The 15,301-nt window shown below is 44.7% G+C and overlaps 1 protein-coding gene across 8 annotated transcripts in view; it reads right to left on the minus strand.

Moving 5' to 3' along the window:
* LOC724195 (B-cell receptor CD22) overlaps positions 1 to 15,301 on the minus strand; it is a 309,575-nt gene that overhangs the window by 261,277 nt on the left and 32,997 nt on the right. The window lies entirely within an intron of this gene.

The following is a 15,301-nucleotide window of genomic DNA, read 5'->3' on the forward strand; positions in this document are numbered from 1 at the left end:
TGATACATAGCCGGTGCGTGAAAGCAGCCAGCGCGCCTCCACTGTTGTGCCGACTTCGTCCAAAGGCGACGCGTGTAACGGCGGAACAATGGAACGAAGCTACCTGGTGCAAAAAGGGTGGGAGGGAAAAAATAGATAGGCAAGGGGAGGAGAGTATGCACACTCTCGACAAACGAGAAATATCTGTACCGATCGAATTCAATAAAAAACCGGGAGTTTGGGAAAAAGAAGAAAAAGAAAGGAAAGAAAGGATATGTATAGATAAATCGTAGGTAATGTGAAAAATAGTAATAAAAACGGTGGCAATCCTATTTTACGAGATCCATTTTAAGAATGTGTCTGTATGTACTGGCGCCATGAAAGTACTCCATAAAACATTCCACGGTTGGTACAATAGCCGATAGAAGTTTCACAAAGCCCACCACCTTAATGGAATTAAAAAGTGCCAAGAATTTAAATACACCGACCCTCCAACCAGACCAGTTAACCGTGCGAGTTCTTCTTCGGTTATCAGTTGAGAGAACAATCAACTCTTTTCCCCTCCCCTTTCTTTCGAATAAAAATTTCTTAATCCGAGTATGAATTACTATTCGAGTGTATAGAAATTACTACTCGTACGGAATTTGATGTGCGTACAAATTAATTTTTTTTCTGAAAGTATAAAACGGTTCGATTTGGCAGAGTGGAAAATAAAGTCTTTCGTTCCTTTTTTACTTTGTGTACACACGAGAACGAAGAAAAGAATGGGAATTAATCCAAGAAGACGTTCCGTTTCTATCTCTATTTCTTCCCCTCTATGCTACTCCCCCCTCCCCCTCTTCTGTTAATTGCAGAAATGTGATTACAAATGGAGGCAAGTTTTCGTGAAATTGTCCTCTAACAGCATTTATAACGGCGATCCCTTGTTACCGGAAGATGACTAGGACGAAACTACTGGATCCAAAAAGTCGGTGGAAAGTGCAGAGAGTCTGGTATAGAACGTGTATGCAAGTTGGTAAGTGGAGGCACTCTTGCGCCAAGCTGGCGCGCAGCCAGCTTTTCCTCGCTGCGACTTTGAATGTGCTTACGAGAACAAGCCCGTTCGTTCGTAGTTAGAGGAAACTACCCCATCGAATCTGCACTCTGATTGATCGTGATTTCGTCCCTCTCTGCCATATCTACTTTCCTATTTTCTACGTTAAATATTACATTTTCCTACTTTGATCGCCAATTCTTGAAATTGATCGAAACTTTATGTAAAACTCTTAGAAAGAAAAGGCGATATATGAAATCAATTGTATCTCTTCCATATCGAACCGTTCGTGCAATAATATCACTCGTTCGAGATAATTAGACAAAATAAAATCGACTTGGTCGAAAACGACGTATAAAATTAATCAAGATGCAACCCGTACCGCCAACACGAATCGATCCCGTTTCAAGACTTCAAAAGGGAATAATATCGTTCCGCGTGGAACATTCTAATCTAGCTCGTGGCAATTTCCAAAATCGCGAGTGCCTCTCTGCCAGATAACTTTCTGCATATATTTACAGACGTTGCCTGTTAAACTGCACAAACCTCTCGAACCCTCCCCGTACGACTAAGAGCTTTGATATAGCTCACGACAATTGGTGTCGCAAGTTACACAGGCCACAGGCGATGTTCCTCGAACTGGCTTCGGTTACTCCTCCTCCTGCTCCTCCTCCTCTTCTTCTTCGTATCTACGCCGCCACGAAATGGATCCACTTTTCCCTGCAGTTCCACTTTCTTAATCCCGATTACCAACCCTCCTCTTCTCGCGATAACGCACGACCAAACGAGGGGGAAACTTGCACGGTAAAACGATGTTGGAAGAGGCAAAATCGTTGGAACTGCAAAGGGGCAAAAATCGAACGATTATCGTCCCCTCGCCCTCCTCTCAGCGTGCTTCCCCCCGAAAAAAAAACCGAAAAAAAGAAATTGCACCCAAGACATATCCAATTTCTGTAATACGAGACAGCGTTGCCGATCAACGTGTTATTTCGCGATGTCTGTTCGAGTTGCCACGGGATTTCGTTTCGTTTCCCTGACGGAGGAGAGGCAGCTGCCCCCTTATCTCAAGAGGATGCGAGACTCTTGCGGGATATTCCCGGGAGAAATTGTCGTAGCCTTATTCCCCGATGCCTTATACCTTTCGACTATCATCCGATCGCAGCTCCTCCAATTCTCTACGTAGACGAATCTCATTGTCTACCCCTCTTTCCCATCGCGACGTTTCCACCCTATCCTCGCCAATCTAACCGACGAACAACGGAGACGAAAGGAGGAACTTCTTCTTCTTCTTCTACGACTCCCCCCACTTCGTGAAAGGATTTCCATCTCATCCTCTCGCGAGTGCATCAACCAACGATCCCAGCCACTCGATACACGTTTTATGTATGGCCAGACAAGGCCAATACCGCGATAACGATTCGTTTTCGTTTCTTTTTTTCTCTCAAATTGAGAGTCTTTCTCTCTCTTTTCTTTCCTCTCGTCACTAGGAGGATAACTTGAACGCACTTGGAGTCGAAAAATCCGAAGGAAGAGCGTGGAAGAGAGAGAGGGGTGCACAGGTGTACGTATCGTAGACCGTAAACGTAATGATCTTGGATCGTGGCGAAGAAACGACGGTGTAGATCGTTCGTGGAATTTCTCGCCGTTTGTTTCATCGGCCGTTAATTTCCAGCGAGAACTATTCTCGGGCTGGGGTATATAACACGGCTCGGAACGAACGATAAAAATCTATTTCTCTTTCTCTCTCTTTCGTTATCTATTTTATTTTATCTTTATATGTATAATATAATTGAAAAATTGTATATATACATATACATGTATATTTATATTTTATGTGGTATATAAGATGCGAAAAATACGAGGCAAATTTATACTTGTATCATTTATGAGAGAACTACGAAGGATTTGATTCTATTGGACCGCAATAACCAATTAACCGTAAAATATTAACGACTCGACGATAAACGAGGGGACGAGGGAAAAATGCGGAGAGAGGATGCGCAATTTTCTGGCGAAATATATTTAAAACAAAAAAAAAAAAAAAAAATAACACAAAAAAAAAAAAAACAGCCCGAGGCAGCTGCGTCGTGTGATACAACAAAAAATATTTTCATCCGTCCGTATAAATCGCGACGGTTAGTTTTTCCCCAATTTTATTAGCCGGACGTTCCGTAAATAATGGAAACAACCCGCTCGTATATAATTGCACATGTTATCTATAACTGCGCGCAGTTGCGAATATATATTCGAGGGGAGGAATTTAAAAAAAAAAAAAGGAATTAATAAACAAATAAAAGAGCACGGAGTAATGTAATTGGATAAAAAGCGAAGCTCAAAATTGCTGAAATGGCCCGTGTTATGATCTCCGTGTTATCGTGTATCACGCCAATTGCACGTATCTTCGCCTTCGATCCGTATTTCGAAATTCGGAACGAGATGAAGCGAAGAAAATACGAGAAAGTGAGAGAGAGAGAGAGAAAAAAAGAGATAGACCTATCGGTTTTCAACACGACGACACGATTTTTCGCGGCGCCGACAAGCGACAACCGGCAACCAAGACACGCAAGATTCTCTGGTGAAACGAGAGACGCGAGAAAATATCCTCCCTCCCTCTCTCCCTCTCTCTCTCTATTCTCCAGAGTGTCTCCACTCGAGAATGGGAGTAGGATACGACAGGATGGATGACAGGAGGGGGGGGAAAAAAATTAAGAGGGCGTCGAAAGGAAAAAAAAAGGCGGGAGGTAGGAGGGCGAGTCTAAGTGATTGCCGGAAGTGACATCGGCGGACGGGTAAACGCTTTATCGCGGAGCTAACGAGGCAGCCCGCGCTCGACTTTACCGCGCTCGGTTTCGCGCAGCGTGCCTCAATGGAAACGGGATCAGGGATAGGTGGCCACCTCCCAAAATAAATCCTCTTTTTACGACAGAGATTTATGAAAGCTATTCCTCCTCCCTCCTTTCTCTTCCCAACCTTTTCTCGCCTCCGGCCTACTCCATCTTTCTCCCTGCTCGCGCGACGGGACGACGCGAGGGGAGGAGGAGGGTTGGCGTGGGAAAGAAGGAAGGGATTGCACCATCTCTTCTCGCTAGACGTAAGGATGGGCTGCTCGAGAGAGCTCGAACGTTGGAGGCTGAGTATCCCGGATTCCGGCCAGTTTCAGGCAAAATGAGGTAATTAGGATGCAGACGAGGAACGATGTCTCCCACCTCCCTTCACATTCTCCCTTCCTCTCTCATCCCCTGCTATTCGCGCGTATATATATATATCTCCGTCTATCTTTGTCATCGTCTATCCAAGTTCCTCCTCTTATAGCGCAACACCAGAGGATGGTGTTGTAAATCAAAACCGTCGTGTTAAGAAGTCTTTAAGCGTATATGCAAATTATCGAGGTATTTCAGGGAAGAAGAAGAAGAAGTTGAGGAATGGAGCTCGGAGCAAGGAGAGAGAAGAGAGGAAAGGAACTGCTACGATGATTTTCGCGTCAAAATGAGATTCTTAAAGAGATTCGGCGTAAATAATAGCCGATGATCGAAAACGAGGGGAGGAGGGATAAGAGAATATCGAGGAGAGAATCGGCTGTATCGATCTCGAACGGCTGAGAATTCTACAACTGCGAGCCACATCCCGCCATCTAACGGAGAGATTAGTTTCATCAAAACGATTAACACGCTGGAACGCGCTAAATCTCCCGCCATGATTGACCGATTGGCCATAATTGAACGATTTAAACCATCTTCTCCCCGATTTTCCGTTTCGCGGAGATTATTCGGTTGATTATTCCTCGTCTCGTCGAACGCAGGAAGCGGAAGAAAGAGAGAGAGAAAGAGAGGATAGACACGATACGCGAGAAATGAAATGCATACTTTCGTTGCAACTTGTTCCTTCCCTGGCAAACATTTTCCAAGAATCCAATCCCCAGATCCTCGTACAAAACGAGGACGGACAAACTTCACGGGATACCTTGTTATCCACAGCGGCCAAACACGTAGTGACCTGGCTCGGTGGAAAAGGTAGGAGAGAAATTCGACCCGATTCCCTTAAGAGACGAGGAGTTACGAGGAGGACGAAGAAAGATAGATAAGAGAAAGAAGAGGAGGAGGAAAAGAAATACGGCGAAGGGAAGAGAGAAAGGGGTGGGATAAAATATCGAATAAAAAAGGAAACTCCTCTAATTCGCGCGCCTTCTAACCACTTCCTCCTCCTCCTCCTCCTCCTCCACCTTGATGGTCGACGATGCTTACCGCGCTCGAGTGTGCTCGAACCACCGGAAAGGGTACTCTCTCTGGCCAAGGTTTGCTTCGTTGTCGCGGTGCATTCGATGGAAACGCCACGACGAAAGAAAGAACAGACAATCGAGGTTAGCATATCCGACAGGGACGAGATTGCAAAGGCGGCCGATATCAAGCGCGTTATCACGCGCGTGGACAGCGCGGATGATGGTGGAGAGGTGCAACGGCTTCATTAACGGCAATTTATCACTGGATCGGTTGGAGGGGGCGGGGGGCCAATGGCAGGCGCCACCATTAACCCCCTAAGGTCGTTAGGTTGCGGTTTGACATGAGAACATGCCCATAACACTGTTCGGTTATACGTACCTAACGTGTACCGCCTATCTGGACGGTGGTAAAGCACAGATCTATTGGCCACTGCTTGTAGAACGCGTACACGAACGGCGGGACGAGAGCGGAGAAGGAACAAGTGTGGTAGGGGATGTGGATAGGGTTGGACGAAGATGGAGAGATCAGAAAGCGGACGGAATGAGTAAACGAACATAGGACAAAGATAGAAGGAGAGATAGAGAGAGAGAATGGATTCGTTGTTACGTCACAAGCTACGTTGGCGGTCGTACAGGCTCGTGTTTAGACACCCCGTTATTGAATTGGTTACCTACGCCCCTGTCCTGGATATCGCACCTGCGATGTGCTACACGCCCCAAACCTACCCCGAACCTCTGGACAACGATTTTCAATGTTATTGGATCATCACGCCGCTACTTGTAAACTTTGCCGAGCTTAATCGAAAGCGTTTAAAAGTCGAGCGACGATTCCTTTCAAAAGGAGAGGTCACCACCGTCCGCTTGCGATGGCAAGTGTGCAGCAGCGCACTTTTGGGTCAACAGCGGTTCCATATCGTTCGTTTATCGAACGCGACACGCTCGGCCAAATATTCGATGCGCGGCCCCGTTTAGGGGCATACACGCGCTTGTTCCAGCGCGCAAGCCTAAGTTTATTATCATAGAAACCGGGCTCGAATGAAATCTCTCAAGTATTTAGGGGTATTACCGATAAGTACTACCGACTATAGGTATGCTTGGGTATTCCGGAACGGTATTCGCGATATTGCTCGGAAGTTCGAATAATAGCCAGGAATTCTATGCACGAATCATGGAATATATTTGGAATCTCGAATGAGGAAGGAAAGATGGTGGTGGGAAAAAGAGATTATAAATAGAACGAGATCTTTAATAGAGCGTAAAAGTACCGCGGTATACGTTTGGTGTAGATATATGTTTCGATCGAAGCAACAAGCTGGTTAAAACGAGCCGATGTAAACCTCGTCCTTTAAAACGGCTAGGTTTCGGTCGCAATTCGGTGGTTCGTTCTCGCCAAAAAATTCGCACGCGCTTTCATGCGGCGCGCATCGACCAAACTGTTTTAATTAAAACGATTCTATCTGCATCATCCGTAAGATTTAATCAGCCATAGACTTGTATCGGGCGGCACGTGTGTAATTTAAGTTCCACCGTATCAACGTGGTCTTTGCATTCGACTAATCCGCGTGAAAGCAAGGATTTCGGGGGCTTACGTAAGCGAGACGTCTCGAAATGAACAAGTCGCGTTTCATACATCCGATCCGCGCAACGCGTGAATATGCATTAAACACGTAGGAAAAACAAAGGGGACGTGAGAAAAAAAAGGAAAGGAGGGAAAAAGACAAACAACGAAATGGAAATTCGCGTCGATACTTGGAACGTGTCTCATCTCACGGGCGAGGAACCCGGAAGATACCACCCCATTCTCCGTTTCTTCAATTATAGAATGATTAACTAAAGATACTTTGAAAGCAAATTGCTTTATGTACTTGAAAGCGGCAGACCGGTCTTTCCTCTTTTAACCACTTCTCGTTCCAACTTTCGAGGTAACTGCTAGCCTTACAACTTCTATCTACGGTCCCGCACCCATGCACGGAGAGTTGAAGCACCCACTTCTCTCCTCCCCCACCCCCTCTTCCCCCAACTCCGCTTCTCTGCCTCTTACGCGCGCAGATTATTAATTTCGTTAATTTCCCCCTGGTTTCCAGAATTCGCCCGCCCGTTAGACCACCCTTTACTCTTTGCCTCACCCTCGCGCGGAATATTTTTAAACTGTGTAACAAGTGGCCACCGGGCATAAAAGAAATCACCCTCTTTCATCCTACCCTACCGGCTTTCAATGTTTTTTTTATTTAATTGCATCTTTATTCGCGCGAACGAGAGAGAGAGAAAAAAAAAGAAAAGAAAATACTTTCAACGAGTTATCGAGATACCGTGCTATATATCTATATATATATCCATCCGAGCGATATTCTTTAGAGAGAATTTTCTTTAAAAGTTTAGGATTCTTTAAGTGACAACGCTTCATGTATCATTCATGAAAACGATCCATCCATAGAAAGCTGTAGAGGCGCGCGCGTTCGATAGACGAGGACAACAGAGAAGTGCAAATACAATCGATAAACTTGATAACGCGTAGTCGCAAATCTTCTTCGAGCACCCGGTATCGCAACTTTAATTAACGTCCGCCCCCCCGAATACCGAGCCAATTGAAATTCGTACAACGATACTTGTACGATTCGATGGCTTGTGCTCGAGTGTTGCGCGATCTATCTATCGGATCGAGTTTGAGGCGGAAGACTTTGAACGTTTATATCGAGTAAGAGAGGGAAGGGGGGAGAAAAGGGGGCAGAGAGGGAGGGAGAAGAAAAAAAAGTCAACAACGCAACGCGACGAGAAAAAGTGACGAAACGAAGTGAATATTGGCTATCTCCCGAGCTTCGACGTCATTAAAACTTTTAGATTGCATAAGAATGGCTTTCCACTCCCGTCTCTAACACTCTTCAGAAGACGTCATGTCGAGCAAGAAATTCCTGCTCGGCCAAGCAGTAATTACGAGACTCGATGATAAATTAAATGGGGAAAAAAGATGCACTCCCTCCCTTTATTTTCTTTTTTCATTTTTTCTTCTTTCTCTTCTTCTTCTTTTTTTTCTTTGTTTCCGCCTCTCTTTTGACTCCCTAGGGCGGCTCTCTCTCTATATATATATATATATATTTTTTTTTTCCCTCCTCCTTTCCCATTTGTATAAGTAGATTACTAGCATTACAGAGTAATATAACTCCGTTCTTCTCAATAATACGAAAACTTTCCACTTGTCATGGACAAGCAAACGAGGGATTTCGTTATAGACGGGAGCCGAGGAACTTCTTAACACTTAAGAAGATATCTTGGAAATATATCGCGCAGAAATTGCTACTCTACGCGCAAAAGGATAAGAGATTTGGTAAAAAAAAGAAGAAAAAGTTATTACGCTCGAGCCCGTTGAATTTAAACGGGGAACGAAACGGAATCCTTTGACGAGATCCGTAACATCAATCGACAAGATTATGATATAACTAGACGAAAGGTTCGAATATTTTGCGATACGAAAATAATACACGCTGCTGAATATTATACGATGATGTATAACTATGTATACTTGAGATCTGTCTTTATAATCTCGTACATGTCAGATTTACGCGCTCCCTCAATTTTTCTACCCAACAAATAATAAGTGGAACAAGTATGTATTTTGTGTAAGTAAAAAAAAAGGAATTCACACGAAATGGTGAAGATTAAACCACGATGTATATTACTATCAACATTTGTTATTCAAAAGAAAAATCATAATTGTTGTTTTGTTTGATTAAGAAATGTTTTAAGAAAAAGTGTTTAATATTCTTTAGAATTCAAAAAAAAAAAAACCTCTTTTCTAATCAATAAATTCCTCGACAGAATGGCAGACTAATGTAGACTTATTCGAAAGGAAACGATCTCGTAAGAGCAAAGCACAAAGGAAAGTTATAACCTTGTTTAAAGGCAAAACGTACAAAATGCAAATTAATTGGCGAGCATTTCAGAATGTTATCTAGCCGTAAAAAAGTGCATTGTATTACCATTCTTTTCTTTCGCTAGCTCCTTTGTATCAATAGAGACTCGCGTCTCTCAATCCAGATACAAAGGAACACCTCAATGGAGGCACGATAGAAACGCAAGAGAGTGCCACTAGGTCACCCTTTGGCGCTCTCAGATGTAACACACCTGTACATTTCATTTACGAATGCGTCTTCAAAAAAGGGAAGAGAAAGAGAGAGAGAGAAAGAGAAAGAGAAAAAAAAGAAGAGAAAAGAACAAAAAAGAAAAAGGGGAAAAAGGGGGATAAAAAAAACCGAATGGAAAGAAGATAAAATTACTCGTGACCTCGCGGCGTCAATGTTATCATTTCGGTATAGAAACAGGCTACCGTCGCGTGACACTTTGTCCCGTATAAAATGCCAGCTTCCGCGTTGAATAGTAAACCCGACAACGAATTGACACAGTTCGCGAACGTTAAACTAATTTTTCATCTCCCAACTTGCAGAACAATCGTCACCGCCTGTAAATTTGACGAAAAATTCGTTTGTGTGCGTTCTCGCGCAAGGACGAAGGTAAAAACCTTCGTTCGTAATTTCACCCCTTTACTCTCCCAAGTTCCGCTTAATTTCAATCCTAAAAATTATCAAATATATATATACATACACACACACTTTTCAACGTATAACGAAAGGAAAAAAGAAGAAACCTCGGTCGTTAATTAAGAGCGCGTAGAAGAAGGAAAAGTCGAAAACTGAACGGCTCAAAGGAACGATTTATTGAAAATGAAAAAGGGAGGGCGTAATCGATAAAGCTCGAAAGGAAAAGAACGAACTGCTCTCCTTAACGAGCATCGCTCCTGTATTTCGTCTTCTTCTTCCTCTTCCAAGATCCCGATCTCTCTTTCTCTTATTTCTTTCCTCCCCCTCCGTTCAAACCTCGGCAACGACCTCTCCAACGGAATTACACGGACGAATTCCAGCATAAATAGTATTTGCTAACGAGTTGCAAGCCGCTAACGCTGCTCAGAGGCGCAGAGGGATGGCCCAAGAAATTAAGAGAGACCACTTTGGTTTCGGTCCTCCGAGGTTTAAGGCGGAGGTTTATGCTCCAATTACCTCGTTTGCAGTATTAATTCGCGCCTGTATACGAGCTACTTTCTCCTTCTTGTCGGTCGGGCAGGGAGGAAGAGATGGAGGAGAGGAAAAGCCAAAAGTTTGGACAATAAGAGGAAGCAAGTGGATCGAAGGGGAAGAACGTTTGCGAATGGGTCTCGGCAACTACAAGCCGCGCGAGGATTACGGATTGGACTCGGGCACAAACATCGACTCGTGCTCGCAAGGATCACAAGTTAGGAAGTCGTAACCGGTTAGGGATTAAGCTTGTCCCGGGCGATACCTTCGGCTGAATACGAAATATATCCGGACTATGCGTAGATTCGGGCTTTGCTTTCGTTTCGCGTGGCTAAGTTACACGTTCCACTACTTCCAGCCCCCGATCGACTTTTACTCTACGCTAAACGTTGCAATCCTTTAATGTGTTTCTACGTGTTACTGGGTAAAACTGGGGAGGAAGAGAAGAAGCGTGTTCGAGTTCTTCTCGAGAAACTTTCCTTTTAAACGACAAGAATACGTATTATGCAAAACGATAACGGTAATGAATTTTTATAAATTCGAACGAGATTGATAATATATTAAGAATCTATTTAAAAAATTCGCGAAACGATAAAGAAGTTAATTTTTCTCGAAAGCAGGACGCAATGCACGCGATTTCCACGTATTCTTCCTCTTTCTCTGCACGGGCTCCTTTCGCGGACAGAATCAAACTATCCCTGGGGGATACGGCCGGGTGGTACTTGTGATTCTATGCCAGACACATTTCCAGAGAAGTTCCACGCAGGTCAGGCTGAGCTGTGGTGCTACGTATTCTCGGCATTCACGGTTTAATCAGAAGCCAACTCAGCTGCGCCATGGAAAGCAAGTTTGGTTACCGAGGAACGGTAGGCAGACATCATCGGCCAAGATAGCTAGCTACGGCTACCACGGTATCGATCTGCATTCGACCAACTTATTAAAACACCGCCTCCTGCTTTTTCCAACTCCCTTGATATTCTCCTTCCTTCCAGAAATTCACCGCTTCGAGCGGGATAAGTTGAGATTCTTAAATTGGCAAAAACCGCTATCGGCTTCCCGCCTTTGCCTTTTCACGCTAAACTTAGTTCCAAACGAGCGTTAACGAGAAGGAGAGAGAAGAGAGAGAGATCAGTCGCGTGATTGAAAATCAGGTATCAGTTTCAGCGTTGCATCCCTCGTCTGCGCGCGCACAGGTACAACCTTTGAAGCAAAACTTTCTCTCAAAGATCTCCCTCCTGTTGCAAAAGTTGGCGCGAAACGCAAACGCAGGCGTACGCGACCGTGAATTTTCTCCTGGGGGGGTGCTAAACTGAATCGAGGCGTATAAAGGTCCTGCTAGCTTTGCCAGAGAGAACGTTAGATCACGGGGGTGGATATAATCGCGAGTAAATGGTCCGTAAGTAACAGTCGAGGAAAACGTTTCAACGACCCTCATCCTCTTACCATCCCGCGGCCACCACCTTTCGACAGACACGCGTTACCACCATCCCCGATACGTTCGCCAATCGTGTATCTTGATTATATTCCATTTAGGACGGCGCCTTTCCATCCAACTCGCGCCATATCTCGAGATGTCTCGTTTGTCCTACGCGAATTTCTTTTCCGCGAATTTCTTCACTGCGAATTTCTTCTCCGCGAATTTCTTCTCCACGAATGTAGTCATAGATATTCGGCCAGAAGCGAACAACGCGTTGGTGGAGCGTCGTTACAGGGACACGCGTTCGAGTAACCCAAGGAACGGAATATATAAGGAACGGAAATTGTGCGCGCGCGTTAACCCGATCCATAGTTAAAAGCGTACGCCGTCAATGTTTGGAGAAATTTCAACCCTTTGACGACACAACGATATAGACGATATATCGTGGATGGAGGAATTCCAGAAGGGTTGTGGCCGATGACTTTAACGAGAAGACGATATCTTCTCTTTATCGTGTATAATATCAAGGGAGATCCTATTCCAGATCCAGTTCCTCGAAACGATTTCTCGAGGAAAACGGGAGGGAGAAAAATTTCAAAGAAAAGAATTTTCACCCGTTACGAGAAACATTGGTTTATACGCGTCTCCGATATACGCGTCATTACTTACGAAACGTTTAAAGAGCGATGCATTTTCCTACGATGTCTCGTTTATCCGACTCGAAATCTGTCTTCGAGGGAAGGGGCGAGGGAGGGCGAACGTTACGTACGCGGAGAATCGTATCGTCGACCGACTTCGCTCGATTTACTTCCAGTATTCGTTTTCTGTTAACGGCTCGCGCAGGCATAATGTGTTCGCGGAATATAAAACCTTTGGGAAATCAACGGTAATATCGCGCAAACCCGATTCGATGCTTTCCCTTCCCCTCTCCCTCTTCTCCTCTTCTCGACACACACGCACACGTGTTGTTCTCCTTAGATTTGAAAATTAGCAAATTGCTCGACAGAAGAAGCGAACCGTTACCGGCACGAAACCCCCGATTATAATCAAACACGATCCCCGTTCACGATCCTCGCGATCTAATCCAATCGACGCGTTTCGAATACGGGAGAAGGATCGACCGGCTATCCGTATAATGAAATTACACGTGTACAGGAAAGACGTAGAGTCGTCTCCCCGCCGGGTCGATATTAGATCTCTCTTTTCCACGTCTCTCTTATTAGAGAACAGAGAAGGAAATAAAAACGTGGAAGAGTCAGGGTCGTAGCAGATGCATGGATGCGCGACCCGATGAAATTTAATCACATTTTTACGATATAGTATATCCATAAATCTCGAAATCGACGTTCCCTCGTACTTGAAAATGTCTGTGAAAGGTATTTCCCGGTGTCGCAGCTTTTCCAACATTAAAACTCCTTATACCTGCCACGACTTATCCACCTTCGCGATAACACCACCGACGTCGATTTCCTCCCGAACACCCTCCTCTCTGCCTCCCTCTCTCCTTCGCGCATCCGCCATCCATCCCCTTCGCCCGCCATCCCGCGCTTCGTCCACCCCTCGCCGCCGCCGCCGCGACCAATCGACCTCTCTCTCCCCACTTTACATTCCGCTCCGCTAGATTTATTTGTCGATACATATCGCGCTTGCGAGGATTGACAGTAATCTTCGATTCGTTCCAAGTTCACGAGTCGAGCAATTGGCCGACAATGCGACAATTCGTCGTCCAAAGATTCTTCGCGGATCGTTTGATTCACTTCACAGGCCGATATTTATTTCAAGAAGCTTGGTTACACGAGAGAGTACGTTAAATTAAGCCTTTTTGCGGCTCCGCGTTTTTACGCTCCGCCAAAGTGTCGAGCGTTTTCGAGAGTCCATTTCACCCTCATCGTCAGACGGAGGAGGAGTCGATGCGTCGAGAGGGTAAACTTCGATAAACAGGCTGATTTCCAGCTTACCACTTCAGGAAGGGGGAGAATGCGTGGAGGAGGGAAACCTCGACTAATATCCCTTTTGACAATTTATCTTCTACCCCGAGTAACATTAGGGTGCGAAATGATACAGCTATTTATCGCTCCTCGCGGTCTTTTTATTTTATAAGCTTCTTTCTCTCAAATCGATCTAATATCGAGACGTTGTCACGTTTATCATAGACAAAGTTATCGATAAAAAGTAACAATATTCCAACGCGATTCCAACGATAGAATACTAATGAGAAAAAATGTCTATGTCGACTCCTATTTAACGATCGTGATGAGATTGATCGGCGCGCGATCCAAGTGTCGGTTCTATTAATATCGCTGACATTATCGTCGTTGCGGTACATCTGTTATGCACGCCGTCAGTGAGAGCAATATCTGCTAGGAGGCGGTTGTCACGCACGTATAGGCGTAATACGGTATGAACGTAGATCAACGCTTAACGAAACATGCCGACGTCCAAGAGCAAGCGCCAGTCGGAATTAACATATGGGTAAACAGAGGTAATACGAGGCGGATGCAGGAATATGGCTCGAGGCGGGCTAGATGTAACCATTATTGCTATCTCTAACCGCCATCTCGATATTATGCCTCCCCGCGTTTCACGTAGCTGCCCCCGTAATCCAGTCGAAAACGATGGAAATATCGCTCGATCCCAACAATCGTTTCAAAAAAATCTCGCGCGAGGAGACAAATCGAGAACTATAATCGAGATTATCTCCGGATCCATCTTCTTCCAATCAAATTCCATTCGTCGAGATATAAATATACGCCTCTGAAATGGAACGCGCCTTTCAGTTTTCTTCCCATGAAACTTTGCAATGCAGAGTCGTCACGCGTAGAAAAGATAAATACAAATCGCACGCGATCCCTTTCGTGTATCTCGTCTCCAATTGAAATTCTCCAACTTTGATCTACGGTCTTTTTACACGGTCGATCTTCCTTCCTTCCTTTCTCTTCTAAATTAATACACGGATGCGTGAATTTTTCCTTATCCACACAGTTTAATAATTGGGATAGAACTAGCTGTAGTAGTACAAGATAGGAATCGATGTGGAAATGTTCACGTGGTACATTCAAACCGCACAGACGGTAAAAATGGACAAAGCTAACCGTACGTACGGCATACCATTGCGAAGTACGCTAACTTGGGTCATTACATCGGCGATGCCGTGCGCCAAAGTGCACGAACGGGTACTATTCGTAGCGCGAGTGGCCATCGCGGGCAAACAACGACCAAGGAGAAGAGTTTGCATTGTCCGCTACCCGAGCACTTTATATTGTCTCGTGTGTAGAGGCGGACACACATATGGCAAGGAATCGTCGTGTTTCGAATATGCACGCCTCGAATCTAAAAAACTTAACATCCAACGTTGCGCCGCCGGCGTGTCTCGACTTAAAAAGCAGATTTGTTTTTACATTCTCAGGCATATTTTTCTCGCTTCCTACTCGACTCGACTCGTTTCCTTTTCTTCGTTTGGAAAAGGTTCGCATATACGTTGTTCCGATTTCACGCTCCTCTCAGAGAAGTTAGTAGAAAAATATATATCTTTCGTTTCTCTATGAATAGATGAACGAGTTCTTGAGAATTAACAATCAGCTTCCATATCGTTT

Source organism: Apis mellifera, linkage group LG1 (genome assembly GCF_003254395.2).
Source record: "Apis mellifera strain DH4 linkage group LG1, Amel_HAv3.1, whole genome shotgun sequence".
Lineage (NCBI taxonomy): Eukaryota > Metazoa > Arthropoda > Insecta > Hymenoptera > Apidae > Apis > Apis mellifera.